The sequence below is a fragment of the Microcebus murinus genome, chromosome 8 (genome assembly GCF_040939455.1).
Source record: "Microcebus murinus isolate Inina chromosome 8, M.murinus_Inina_mat1.0, whole genome shotgun sequence".
Lineage (NCBI taxonomy): Eukaryota > Metazoa > Chordata > Mammalia > Primates > Cheirogaleidae > Microcebus > Microcebus murinus.
The window spans coordinates 25,369,444-25,384,517 of record NC_134111.1 but is presented as its reverse complement, the minus strand read 5'-3'; the positions used below and the strand labels follow the sequence as shown (position 1 = coordinate 25,384,517).

The following is a 15,074-nucleotide window of genomic DNA, read 5'->3' as shown; positions in this document are numbered from 1 at the left end:
TTTTTTTTTTTTTTTTTTGAGACAAAGTCTCACTCTCTTGTCCCGGCTAGAGTGTCGTGGCGTCAGCCTAGCTCACGGCAACCTCAAACTCCTGGGCTCAAGCAATACTCCTGCCTCCCAAGTAGCTGGGACTATAGGCATATGCCACCATACCCAGCTAATTTTTTCTGTTTTTGGTAGAGACAAGGTCTCGCTCTTGCTCAGCCTGGTCACAAACTCCTGAGCTCAAACGATCTGCCCGCCTCGGCCTCCCAGAGTGCTAGGATTATAGGCGTGGTAATTTCTTAAAATAAGACAACAATGAAGTTTGTCACATCAGTTGACTCTTCCTTTCATGAAAGACATCTCTGTAACACACAAGGCAATTTGATAAGATTTTATCCACACAACTTCTTTCAAAATTGGAATCAATCCTCTCAAACTCTGCTATTGCTTTAAGTTTACGAAATCCTTTTGTGTACTTTCAACAACATTCACAGTTATCTTCACCAGGAGTAGCTTCCTCCTAGAGAAATCACTTTCTTGGCTCCTCCAGAAGAAGTAACTCTTTGTCAGTTCATGTTTTTCATGAGATTGCAGCAATTCAGTCCCATCTTCAGGCTCCACTTCTAATTCTAGTTCTCTTGCTATTTCCACCACATCTGCAGGTACTTTCTCCACTGAAGTCTTGACCCCTCAATCAGCCATGCAGGTTGGAATCAACTTCTTTCAAACTCCTATAATGTTGGTATTTTGACCTCCTCCCATGAAACACAAATGTTTTCATGGCATCTATTATAGAATGGTGGATTCTATCCAGATTTTCAATTTACTTTGTCCAGATCTATCAGAGTAATCACTAGCTATAGAATCCATAGCTTTATGAAATGTAGTTCTTAAATAATAAGACTTGAAAATTAAAATCATTCCTTAATCCAGGGGCTGCAAAATGGATGTTGTGCTAGCAGGCATGAAAACAACTTTAACCTTCTTGTGTATCTCTCTCAGCATTCCTGGGTGACTAGATGCATTGTCAATGAGCAGTAATATTTTGAAAGGAATCTTTTTTTTTCTGACCGGTTCTCATCAATGGGCTTAAAATATTCTGTAAGCTCCACTATAACAGAGGTGCTATTATCCAGGCTTTGATGTTCCCTTCATAGAGCACAGGCAGAATAGATTTAGCATGATTCTTAAAAGCCCTAGGATTTTTAGAATGATAAATGACCATTGGCTTAATCTTAAAGTCACCACCTGCATTAGCTCCTAACAAGAGGGTCGGCCTGTCCTTTGAAGCTTTGAAACCAGGCATTGTCTTCTCTTCTCTTTCTATAAAAGAAAGAGACTACCTAATTGCCGTTCTGCTGAATCAAAACTCATCCACATGAGTATCTTTGTATTGCTGGACCTGTCTCTACATACGGGTGAGAGGCTGTGCATTGGCAGACATGGAGGAGATAATGAATGTTTTGCAAAACTGATCCATCTACTTAAGAGTGGTACTGAACCGCACCAAGTTGAAGACTTAACTCCTGCTGTCATGAAGGGGACAGGGTGAGGAGGGAATGGTTGGTAAGGTCTCCTTTCTTTCCCCAGATGGTGATGGTTAACAAATGATGCTTACGAGGTTACATTTCAAGCAAAATGCTAACAATGCCAGGCAGGACCAAAGCACCTAAATTCTTTCAGGATAGTCTTTTACCTGAACATAAATCCATTATTCCTTTTCCACAGCAACCTTCACTGTTTCACCCTTTCTTTGTCTTTCAGTCCAACACTCATGCACGTGAAGGACCTCTTTCTGGTTTTCCAGTACACTGGAGAATCCACCCAAACTGCCCTATGAGAAATGTATTCCCATGTCATGGTTGACTACAAATTAAAGTGTCTGCTTTTGACCAGGTCAAAAAAAAAAAAAGCCCTAGATGGCCTCTTCTTCCAATAAAAGGCAGTTTCTTCTATACTGAAAATCTGCTGGTTTGTGTAGCCCCCTCCGTCAAGGATCGTAGCTAGATCTTCAGGATATTTGCCACAGCTCCTGTATCTGCACTTACTGCCTCGCCTTGCACTTTTACGTCATGGAGATGGCATCTTTACTTAAACCTCATGAACCAACCTCTGCTGGCTTCCAACTTTTCTTCTGCAGCTTCTTTACCTCTCTCAGCCTCCACAGGATTAAGGAGAGTTAGGACCTCGCTCTGGATTAGGCTTTGTTTAAGGGAATGTTGTGGCTGCTTTGATCTTCTATCCAGACCACTCAAACTTCCTTCTTATCAGCAAAAAGCCTGTTTCACTTTCTTAGCCTTCATGTGTTCTCCGGAGCAGCACTTTAAATGTTCTTCTAGAACTTCTCCTCTGCATTTACAACTTGGCTGTTTGACACAAGTGGCCAAGCTTTCAGCCTGTCTCAGCTTTTGACATACCTTCCTCACTAAGCTTACTCATTTTTAGCTTTACATTTAAAGTGATAGATATGAGACTCTTTCTTTAATACTTAGGGGCTTTAATACTTAGGGGCCATGACACAGTTGTTGATTGGCTGAATTTTGATATGGTAGTGTCTCAGGGAAAAGGGATGTGTGAAGAGAGGGAGGAAGATAGGGGAATGGCTGGTCTGTGGAGCGGCCAGAACACACACAACATTTATCAGTTAAGTTCACCATCGTATACGGGTGGGATTTGTGATGTCTTAAAACAATTACAATAGTAGCATCAAAGATCACTGATAACAGATAACTGTAACAGATATAATAATAATGAAAAAAAAGCTGAGCAGAGTGGCTTGAGCCTGTAATCCCAATGCTGTGGGAGGCTGAGGAGGAAGGATCACTTAAGGCTAGGAGTTCAAGACCAATCAGGGCAACATAGTGAGACCCCCCCCCCCATCTCTACAAAACAAAACAAATTAGGTGTGGTGGTACATGCCTGTGGTCCCAGCTACTCAGGAGGTTGAGGCAGGAGGGTCACTTAAGCCCAGGTCTAACTTGAGGTTACAGTGACCTATGATGATGCCACTGCACTCCAGCCAAGTCTACAGAGTCCCTGTACAACAATGAAAAAATAATAATGAAAGAATTTGAAATATTGTGAGAATTACCAAAATGTGACACATAGATGTGAAGTGAGCACACGCTGTTGAACAAATGGTGCCAATAGATTTGCTCAAGGCAGGGTTGGCACAAACCTTCCATTTGCTAAAAAAACAAAACAAAACAAAAAACCAGAAAAAAACAATATCGGTAAAGTGCAATAAAGCGAAGCACAACAAAATGAAGAATGTCTATATGGCCCATTAATATATTTGTTGCTGGCATAATAATGAAGCTTTTGTTTGTTTGTTTTGTAGACAGCATCTCACTCTGTTGCTCAGGGTGGAGCCCAGTGGTGCAGTCATAGCTCACTGCAGCCTCAAGTTCCTGGGTCAATTGATCCTCCTGCCTCAGTCTCTTGAGTTGCTGGGATTATAGGCAAGTGCCACCACGCCAAGCTAATTTTTAAACTTTTTGTAGAAAAGAGATTTCGCTGTGTGTCTCAGGCTGGTCTCAAACTCCTAGCCTCAAGCAATCCACCCTCCTTGGCCTCCCAAAGTGCTAGGATTACAGGTGCGAGCCACCTCTCCTGGCCTTAATGAAGCTATTTTTAATTTTGAGTTGCAACTATTTTCTAGTCTTTGTGTACAAGTTTTCATCTTCTACATATATATATTTCCTACTATGATGCCTTCCACCAAAAACTCACTTAAATGTTTGGAGGATGCGCATCCCATTAATGTCATCACAGTTGGCTAAATATGACCCCAATTGGAATACATTGTTAGACACCAGTACCAGATATTGTGTTTAAAGAGATAAACTGCCATTGAATTTAAAATCATGCATATATAGATATGTTTAGACTGGTTATGATCATGTATTATATTTATGAAATAATAACTTTTTAAAAACTACATAAATAGAAAATAGATCTTTATATATTTCATTTGGATTTCCCTACTGGTCTATGACATCAGGAGTTTGAAAAAAATACCAGCGCCTGGGCTTGACTTAAAGATTCTAATTTACTTTCTCTGGTGTAGGGCTTGGGCATAGGCATTTTTTTTTTTTTTTTTTTAAGAGACAGGGTCACGCTCTGTCACTCAGGCTGGAGTGCAGTGACACAATCATAGCTCACTGCAACTTCAAACTCCTGGGCTAAAGCTATCCTCCTGCCTCAGCCTCCCAAGTAGCTAAGACTACAGGTGAGTCCCATCATGCCCAGCTAATTTTTTTATTTTTCATAGAGATAGGGTCTTGTTATGTTGCCCAGACTAGTCTGGAACTCTTGGCTTCAAGCAATCCTTCTGCCTCAGTCTTCCAAAGTGCTAGGATTACAGACATGAGCCACTGCCCCCAGGAAGCATAAACATTTTTCAAAAATCCCCAAACAAATTTTCTATATGGACTCACTTCAGAAGGCCTGGCATTTAATCCATTCACTGTAAACAAAAAAACAATAAAACAAAAATTGAGAATATGCAAGTTTAATTAAGTTACCTAAGGTCACAGGAGGTAGCTTACTTTCAACTTTATATAGCATGTGGTTATTGTAATTTAAGATTTAATTAAGTCCACTTTAAATATTTTAAGATTCAGTTATAAAATACATGTGTAATCGTTCCAGAATAAAACTTTCCAACTCCTTTCACTTGATAAAACACATGGGAGATTATACTGTTGTAATAAACCAGAAAGGCTACTTTAGAACAGAGGTGAAGGGCCCAACTCAGTTGCTCCAAGAGCTAAAAGAATAAAAATCTCAGTACATTTCCAGCTCCAACTAATACACACACACACACACACACACACACACACACACACACACACACACACACACATGCTCGCGCTCTCTCTCTCTCTCTCAATAAACAAACTCATATTGAAAATCAAGTCTAAGTTTAATACAGGAACTATAAAGCAACTTTATTCTTTTTTCCTTTTTGCAAATTAAAGAAGAAACCTAGAAGTAGCACTGTGATTTAAGGCAAATCAAACGCAAGTTCCAGAGATTTTATTTAAATGGCTTGCCTGTGTAAAGGATTATTTTCTAAAATAAAATTATTATGCAAAGGAACTCAAATGTTAATGAATTTGTTTATCAGATGCCAGTGTGTTTCTGTGATATATATGCCAAGGTGGTTGATATATATATATATATATGTATATATATATATATATATATATATATATATATAAACTAGCATTCAGTGGAACTGTCAGTATTTCTATTCATTTAATTTCATCATTGCAAAATTTTTAAAATTCTTTCTGTATAATTAAGGCTTATTGTTGGACTATTATTAGTTAGGTATTTGAGTTTAGAATGAAAGACTAGCTTGCTAACATTCTGCTTTAAAATTTTTTTGATGTAAATGATCCTTCTTTTTAAATATGGTTTAGTTTAAATTGATATATATATATATATATATATTTTTTTTTTTTTTTTTCTTGAACTAGGGAATACCACTTTCTGGCTTTCAGACTTCAAGAGGAGTCCAAGACTTAGCTTGGTATAAAGAATCAAAACTGAATCAAAGCTGTGGCCTATCATTTAAGTGAGCATTCAAATGCTCAAAAGCTGCTTTGAAAGGCGATATCCAGGGATTGGTTGTTGTGATTGCTAGAATTTTCAATTCCTTTGACATGTAGGAAAAATAGAAAAAAGACAGAAAAAATATTTCAGAGACATTAGGTCCTATAAGAAATGTATTCTTTATTCATTTTGAAAGTTACTTTCCTCCACATGTGTATAAAACAATGATACCCTATCAAAAGACCATGTGCTAGATGGGTTTATTACAGTGCTATTCTGATTAGATATCCTAGGTTACAACTTCAACATACTGTGACTGTTCATTTGAGGAATCTGAGTTAATTTTGTTTTTTGTTGTTTTTTTTTTTTTAAGCCAGGAAATCCTTATCAAATTTAAGAGAAAAGAAAAGAAGCTGGGCACAGTGGCTCACACCTGTAATCCTAGCACTTTGGGAGGCTGAGGCAGGAGGATTGCTTGAGCCCAGGAGTTTGAGGTTGCAGTGAGTTACGATGATGCCACTGCAATCTAGCCTGAGCAACAGAGCAAGACTCTGTCTCTATAAAAACAAACAAACAAACAAACAAAAAGAAGGGGGAAAATAAAAAGACCTGTTCCAAAGCTATATAATGTTTTTGCAGATTAGTGAATATTAAATTGTTGCTGATTGCATTATAATTAGTAATAGAAAGTATAGAGATTCCAGCTGTGTTTGTTTCATTTGTGTTTTGATTATTTGAATTTCTGGTATTACCAAGAAGATGAACATCTAATATGAATTTGGTGGGTAAGAAGTGTATAATTGTAAAGTTATCCCAGTCTTAATAATTGTGGTACTAATGTGATTAACTTTTTGTTGGCAATACTGAATTGAATTTCAGCAATTTGGAATAGTGTTTACCTGGGACTTATGATCACATCCATAAATCTAAGACTACCAGGTCAAAATTTTATCACTAGACAAATAAGCCCCAGAACTGAAAAACATGAAACAAATAGATGTAATTGACGTTTGTAGAACAATACTAACAAACAATAGCAGAATAAATATTCTTTTAAATGCACATGGAGAGTTCACGAAGACAGATCATTGTCCTGAGTCAAAAACAAACCTTAACAAATTTAAAAGAACTGAAGCATACAACAAATATTCACTGACTATAATAGAATTAAACTAGAAATTAATAATAAAATGAAAACTGAAATATGTCCAAATGTTAGGTAGATAGTGAGCGATTCTGGGTCTCCTAAGGACAAAAGTGGGTTCTGTTGCTTTGGTGCAATTGCCCACCCTAATCCTCTCCATACCTGGGGGAGGAGGAAATACCTTACGAATCTGTCAATCATAAATAACTTAGTGCGCCAGCTGCAAAAGAATGCAGAGGACTCTCTAGCCCACCGGCCAAGCTACATAGATACCATGGAGTCAGGAAATTGACCCACACAACCCACATACATAGTAACTGCAACTCCCAACTGTCCAATCAAAGTGGTTCCATGGTGATGCCTGAGCCACTAGGGAGGTCCCAATCCTGGCACTATGAAATAAGACACAGACCATAACCAAGTTCTTTTTTACGCCTTTTCTTTTGCTTTCCTTTGCTTCGACAATGGGTCTAGTCATCATCTGTGGTGTATGTATCATGCTCTGTAAACCTATATCTTGCTCTTGCCCCATAATCCTGTCTTTCTCTCCTCAATAAACCTCATTTTCCTGCTTGCCTTACTTTGGTGTGTCTGGTCATTCTTTGGCCATGCGCCTGCTAAGAACCTACATTTCAGATCGAAACCTGACACAAATACTTGAAAACTAAGCAACACACTCCTAAATAAACCATGGGCCAAAGAAATCTTTCGGACTTGTGGTTAGGTGAGGTGCTTTTAGACATGTTATCAAAAGCACAATCCATAAAAGGAAAATAAAAAGGAAATTAAAATCATTTGGTCTGTGAAAGACACTATTAAGAGGACTGGGAGAAAATATTTTTGTATCACTTATTCAACAAATTACTTGTTTATTGAATGTACAAACATCTCTTAAAACTCAACAATAAGAAAAACAATTGAAGTTGAAACATGGTCAAAAGATTTAAGCAAACATTTCTTTAAAGTGCAGATGTTACATAAGCATATGAAACGATTAATACTTAAGTGAATTAGCCATTAGGAAAATGTATATAAATTCCAAAATAAGATACTTCTACAGTATTAGATATTAGAATGACTAAAAAATAAAAACATAAAATAAAAAAACCTGGCAATATTGACTGGGGGTGAAGGATACTCCCATACATTGCAGGTGAGAATGCAAAATGCAAAACAGCGCAGTCATTCTGGAAAAGTTTGGCAGTTAAAAATACACTTGTAATACGACCCACCAGCAATCAACTTGCAGTATACTAAAGCAGGGGTTGACAAACTGTGGCTTGTATTCTAAATCAAGGCCATGACCTGCTTTGTGTGGCCCGCAAGCTAAGAATGTTTTTACATTTTTTAATGGAAGAAGGAAAAAAGAGCAAGAAATGAGGCCAGGCAAGAGTGAAATCTTCATTATCTGATGATCTTTGACCAAAAAAAAAAATTTTTTTGATAACTTACATTCATAAAAAATCCTGTACATAAATGTGTATAATAGCTATTCATAATCACCAAAACCGGACACAAGTATACTTTACTGAGGGAATGAACACATAACTGTAGTCCATTCCTAGAACAGAATACTGTTCAGCAATAAAAAGGAACACTTTTTTGATGTAACTTGATTAATATCAAAGGCATTACTGAGTTAAGAAAGCCAGTCTCCAAAGAGTACATACAGTATACGATTTCTTTTATATGACATTCTGGAAGAGGTAAAACTATAGAGATGGAAAATAGATTAGTGATTTCCAGGGATTAGGGGTGTAGTGGAGAGATTGATTACAAAGGGCCAGCATGGAGTTTTTTGGGGGATTATGAAACCTTTCTATAAACTGTGAGAAGATGTGTCCATATGATTCTAAACATGTGTTAAAACTCAGACTGCACACCAAAAACAAACAAACAAACAAACAAAACGGTTATACAATATAAATTTAAATAACAATATTAATAAACTCTTCTAATTAAGAAGTTATTTATTTTGTACTTCTTTCATTAGAAAAGAGACCATTCTACCATTCCCTCTGAAATGGGGAATGGATGGGTGGATAAGAGCAGATTTTAGGATGAAAAATAAAAATAAATAAATAAAATGCTGGGAACATTGTGATCCAGTTGCACTTTGCTAAAGAAAAGTGTGAATAGGAACAGAAGAATTAAAGAGGAAAAGGGCCAGTTTTACCTGTGTCTGACTTAAATGATTTAACTACAGTATTATTAATTGTTTAAAGAAGGAATATGCATATTCCTTAAAATCTGTTTAAGTTGTGGCATTCAGACATGTTAGCTCAGATCTATATGTTTGGGTCATTGAATAAATAAGAGCTTGGAGTGAATTTTTGATAAAACCTTAAAAGTTGATATTCACATATTGGTTATAGAAGAAACAGTGCTTAACCTGAAATGGAGAATACTTGAAAGAGGGTATATGGCAGTTTTACCAGGTGCTGGCAATGTTCTGTTTCTTGGTATAGGATCTTGTTACATAGATATGCTCATGTTATAAAATCCATAGATCTGTGTGATTTGTGCATTTTACTAAAGTCTACATTATTCTTTTTGCTATTATTCAGAATATAATGAGTGAAGAATTTTTTATGTTGCTGTGTGCCTGATAATATTAAATTTCCTGGTGTTGTCCTAAGGGGATATTCATGTCCTTCATTTCTTTATAGGGATACAAGGCTATGTTCCCAGAAAGCTCCTTGGACTTTGAATATAATTTCTGTAATTTCTGGAAGACAGAGAAAAACGCATGATCACTACAGTACATTTGCACACACTCCTTATATATTGTTAGCTAATTTTGAATCTATTAGTCCTCTTTGAGGTCTAGAATGATGAATGGGATGGCATCTGATGGAAGGACACTCCATGTTTTGAAGATTTAAAAAGGAATTGTCTACTAGGAACAAAAGAAGAAGAAAAAATAATACAATTAAAAAAAAAAAAGAAATTGTCCACACCTTTGAGAGTAAAATCTCCTGAGAAAAGAGTTCACAGGACAGGAAAGACTAAACATTACCCCAAGCAAAGGTGAAAGTCTAAAGTCTCCTGAGAAGACTTTCTATTCCCATCCTTTGTCCCATGGCTGAGCTATGCCTGGTAACATATTGCCAAAAGTATGGAACGGCTGGGTGGGACCTTGAAATTTCTTCATGGACTTTTAATCTGACTCATGTTGACTGTGGACACTGGGGCAAACAGTGTCTCTGAGAGCAGTAAAGATTGTATTCAGCAATTTAGGATCTTTGGTTACAAGAGGTTAAAAAGATGAGGGCAGACAACAGACCAAGTATGGACTCTACTTGGCTGAAAATCACATTCATGTTTATCTGTCTTTCTCCCTTACCTCAAAATTTCAATTTCTCGATGTATAACCATAAACAAGCCCCTACTTTCCTTAAGAGAAAGACATTCATTCATTTCCTTTCATTTCTTGTTACCAATGTGTTTTCCTTTCACAGTAAGGTTTCTTGGAAAAGCACTCTAAAACCCTCATATTTATTTCAATATTTTACTTTTTCAATTACACCCAGAAGAATACAGTTTCCCTCCTGCATTCCACTGAAGCTGTTAAAGTTCAAGCAATGGAATAAAGCTCTTCTAACTACTCATATGTAAGGCTTATCATGCAGCCCCTAAGGCAGTTAGTTAATGATGGCACGTCCTCCACTTTTCTCCAGCACCTCTCTTTGTTTGGTTTTAGAACACTTCATTTTCCCTGTTCTTCTGTCTCTGACTTTTCCTAGAGTTCTTCTTTCTTTGCCAGTGCTTAACATTTTGTTTCTGCCAACTTCTAATTCTAGATATGATGCCTAGGTAATACCACACCCACAGTTTCAACTATTACCTGAATGTTGAGGACCCTTGTCAAAATTATATCTTCACATTAAACTCAAATGCTAGCTGTGCCCTAAGTTCCGTTCTATTTTACTTTTATAGTAATAGAATTGTTAGCTTTGCATGTGGCTATCAAGAATGAAGATTGTATTTTACATTCAGTCTTCTTTGCAGATAGGCGGGGCCACGATCCAACACTAGCCGTGGGGCTTAGATGAACATGTTAGGAGGCAACCTCTGAAACCTTCCTCAAGGGAGAGCACACATGTCTTTTGTCCAAACCTGCTTCCCACTGCCTGAAATACAGCTGCTACCTTCTTGGACTCTGAGGTGTAGACCACAGATAGCAGAGCAACAAGAGAGAAAAAATTACAAAACTAGGTTCTTTTTAAATAAACGGTTCCCAAAACAAATTAATAATATCAACGAATAACACCACTATTCACCTAAATCAGAGAGTGTGGCTCATGTCATGTTTCTTCTACTATTAAATCAGGTTCATTTAATGAGTATATAAAATGTTTCTTGAATCTCTTCCCTTTTCTCCAACTCCATTACATTTACTTCTTCACCATATTGCCTATTACTTACACCCACTTATTTCATATGTATTCTATTCCACCAATTATCCTATTACCCTATTCCACACCCTGCTGTTTACTATTTATCTGCACCCATCTATTTACATTATATACTCTGACCATATAAAATTATTCTTAGAGATCAAAACAAGTATGCTTTCTTCAGCTTGTGTCTTTGCAAATACTCTTCTTTCTCAGTGATAGGACCTCCCTGGTTGCCTCCAGCGTAAGGTTTGCCTAGGTGACCCCCACTCATACACAGAGAAATAAAACAGTCCCTGAGCTCAGGGAGCAAATAGTCTAACACAAAGGGAAAGACAAGATTACAAGTTCACTAAAATGCAGAATTCAACTGACACGAGTAGGTCACAATGTCGTTAAAATCAAAATTTTGACTAAGAAATACTCTTCTTAATTGTTTTTCTTATGGAAATTGGGTATTTAAGTCAGATTCTTAAAATCATGTAGTAATAATATATGTCCTTTTATAGCTGAATAAAACCTTTATTTAACATAGTGTTATCTGTTGTTAAATAAAGGATTCTAGTTTATAGAGAAAAGTATACTTTCCCCCATTTCATGCACTGATACCTTCTATCTGTCACAGTTTTCTAAGCCTGACTATAGTTGAGCTCAAGAGGACTTACTAAGTTATATGGAACCCTTAGAGATAAACTTAAGCATGACTGCTTTGCTATGCCAATTGTAACTGAGGCCAAATAATTACATAGGCAAAGTAATGATAGATCTTGTGTGGATAGCTTTAACTTGACGACTGCTTAGCTTATGGAAGTTGGATGGCAATTTATTGATCTATCTTCTGGATGTGATATAAGATTGAAGGAGGGGGATATTTGACTATGAAAGGAACAGTGACAGGAACACTTCTTATAAAAATTATTCTCCAGAGAGAGCTTGTTTATAAAGATATTCTTGAATTAATGATCTATACAAAGCAAAATAATGCTATGTTCAGTAGATTACTGGTAGCCTTGGGCTGGGGAGTAAGAAAGGAGAAAGAAGAAATGTTCTAAAATTGGGTTATGATTGTTGTGTAACCATATACTCATTAAAATTATTAAATTGTACACTTATGATGGGTGAGTTTTATGGTATATGAGTTGAATTTCAACAGGGTAATTTTAAAAAGTCATAGCAGAATCAAGCCAAGAGAACTGGGCCAGTAGCCACAATATTTAGAATCTCTTGCTGGTTTTGCTATTGGTCAGCTACGTAGACTGGACATTTTCACTTGAAATTCCACAGATGTCAAACAGTTGATATTCTTAAGATTTTAAAAAAGCAAAAACCAATTTAAAAATAAAATAAATAAAAGTGATAAATTTATACATTAAGAGGAAATGAAAAAGAAAAGTAATGGCCTAGGAATTTATGAAAAAAAAAAAAACTCCATTTCTGGTCCAGGACCTGCAAATTCAAATAAGAAAGGAACAATTTTTGATAATCCGCTGAGCAAAGACTTTACTGCTAATACCCAAAGTTGGTGAGGGAACTGCCTTTGCTTTTGGAAGGAATGTAAATTTGCATCACTGGTTTCTGAAATGACAGTTTGGCATTCTGATACAATGGCCTTGTGTCTGCAAAAGCAATATATCGTATGGGCTATCCAGGATGCTCTCAGAGGTTTAAGCATAAAGATGTTTTAAACAGGAATATTTGTAATTTCAGAAAATTTAGAAAGGTCCTCTCCCATAGGACTTTCCCATATGCCTTGCATTTCTCTCTTTTCCTCTCTCCCCCGCTCTCTTTCCCCTCCCCACCCTCCTTCCTCTTGTTTGTGTCTTATTTTTTGGCTATGATCTTGAGAACAATGTTGAGCATAAGAACACCAGCTGAGTGAAAGTATTTTTGACCCTTTTCTCTAATAACATCTCAGACACCATCTAAGAATAGAAGGAAACTTACTTATCTTAATAAAGTTTCTTTTAGGAACCTAGAATAAACATATTTAATGGAAAAATATCAGAAAACCACAGGCTGTGCCTATGGCCTTTCCTTAAGTTTAAAAAAATAATAATAAATCCTATGTTGGGAGTCGTGATCCTTTCATTTTCCCAAAACTTATTTGTGCTCTTTGTTTTTCATTGTTCAGAGTTGCTAAAGAACATTTGTTCTTGGTGTTATGCTAGTCTCTTAAAATAACTTCAGATGCTTTATCAATTTTAGATGTTCTTGGAAGATTTTAATAAGATAGGAAATATTGGTTTCTTGATGAATTCATATCTTATGAAATTTAAAGAAAAAAAGAAAAAAAAATTCAGTACTGTTGGGGCTCAGAACAAAAATACCCCAAAGTATGGTGCCTTGCTATGCCAAGTACTCTGAACTGAAGGAGGTTGAGAGGGCCTTGGAAGCAAGTTCTGACCTTCTCCAGTACCTCAAGCCCCTCATGCCCAGGTGGGTCAAAGAAACTAGAATTCCTCTCCCAAAGCAAGCCATGAAACCTAGTAAGCTCACTCTCTGATCTTTTTCCTTCTCCCTTATAGACCTTCATGCAACAGGTGTCCTGCCCTGTACTCAGAGGGAAGAAATGCTACCTCGAGAGACCAAGAAGAATCTGAACGCAAGCCTTGCTGAGTTCCTCCTAGTTTATTACCCTTAGGTCACCATCCTTGTTGTTCAATCCTATTTCTCAACAGCCATGCACTTCTTTCATCCGACTTAGTATAAAGACATAGTTTTCCCTGGGTCCTCAGGTCTTCATTTCTGAAGAAGGCTCACAAGCCATGTATAACTTCGTTAGATAAATTTGTGATGCTTTTCTCTTGCTAAGCTGTCTTTTGTTATGGCAGTGTCAGCCATGAGCTTTCTAATGGATGAGAAAAAGGTGTAACATTTTTGCCTCTACCACACCATGTGCTCCTGAGTCGGGTGTCTTTGTGCAGTGCAAACCTGAATGGCCCTCAGGCTCAGCTTCACCTATAAGCCCATGAGGCTCACTACCTCACTTCATTTTCCTGTCTGCTCAGACACGGCATCATCAGCCTTTCCTTCCCAGACTGTCTTGGGTGAGATAACACCCTCATCTTCATAGCACTTGGAGCAGCACCTGCTCATACAGCATATATTACGTTGTTTCTAAGTTTGGTTATTATCTGTCTCCTCATACTAGATTTAAGTTTAAGTATTTGACAATCTCACTCTTTAGTTCATTGAACTTTTCTGAGAAAAGTGTCTGGAACAGAGAAAATGAATAATATTTGCTGAATAGATGAACCCCTAGAAAGTAAGAAGCAACTAGACTGGGAATAGTGAGAATGGGAATTAAGTGATCCAACTCTCTATGAAACCATCGCTTCCTAGCTGGTCGAGAACGGGTGACTGGGCCTCACCCTCAGCGTCTCTCTCAGTCAGTAATTCTGGGTAGGACCGAAGAACTTGCAATTCTACTAAGTTCCATAGTGAAACTCATGCCTCTACACCTTGATAATCATTGATTTAGAAGAACTCTTGGGGTTAAAGAAGTAAAGTTTTGTATCATTCAAACCTATATTTTAAACAAATACATTACTTAATTTCTCTATGAAACCAATTTCTTTACTTCCCTTTAAGAATCAGCAATGACTTATCCAAGGTTGTAATCCCTTAGAGTTACCTTGTACTGTATAACTAATCAAAACAAATATTATACCCATAATGAGGATACCAAGTTAACTCAAGCATTATACAAGTGATATACATACTATGCTGTTTTCTTTTAAAGTGGATGCTTATTATTTTTAATAAATATTAAAAATAATGTGCTAAAATACAAGTAACATAAATTTTACCATCTTAAACATTTTTAATATACAGTTCAGTTAAGTGGTTGTGCAACCAATCTCTAGAATTTTTCTACCTCGCAAAATGGAAACTCCATACTCATTAAATAACAACTTCCCCCAATCCAAGAATAGAGTCAGCTTACTGTGGGTATTATTTTTGAAAATGCAGTTATTTCGTAA

The 15,074-nt window shown here is 36.8% G+C and overlaps 1 protein-coding gene across 6 annotated transcripts in view; it reads right to left on the bottom strand.

The window, feature by feature from the left end:
• The window catches only part of KYNU (kynureninase), a 138,419-nt gene that overhangs the window by 103,577 nt on the left and 19,768 nt on the right, over positions 1–15,074 (bottom strand). The window lies entirely within an intron of this gene.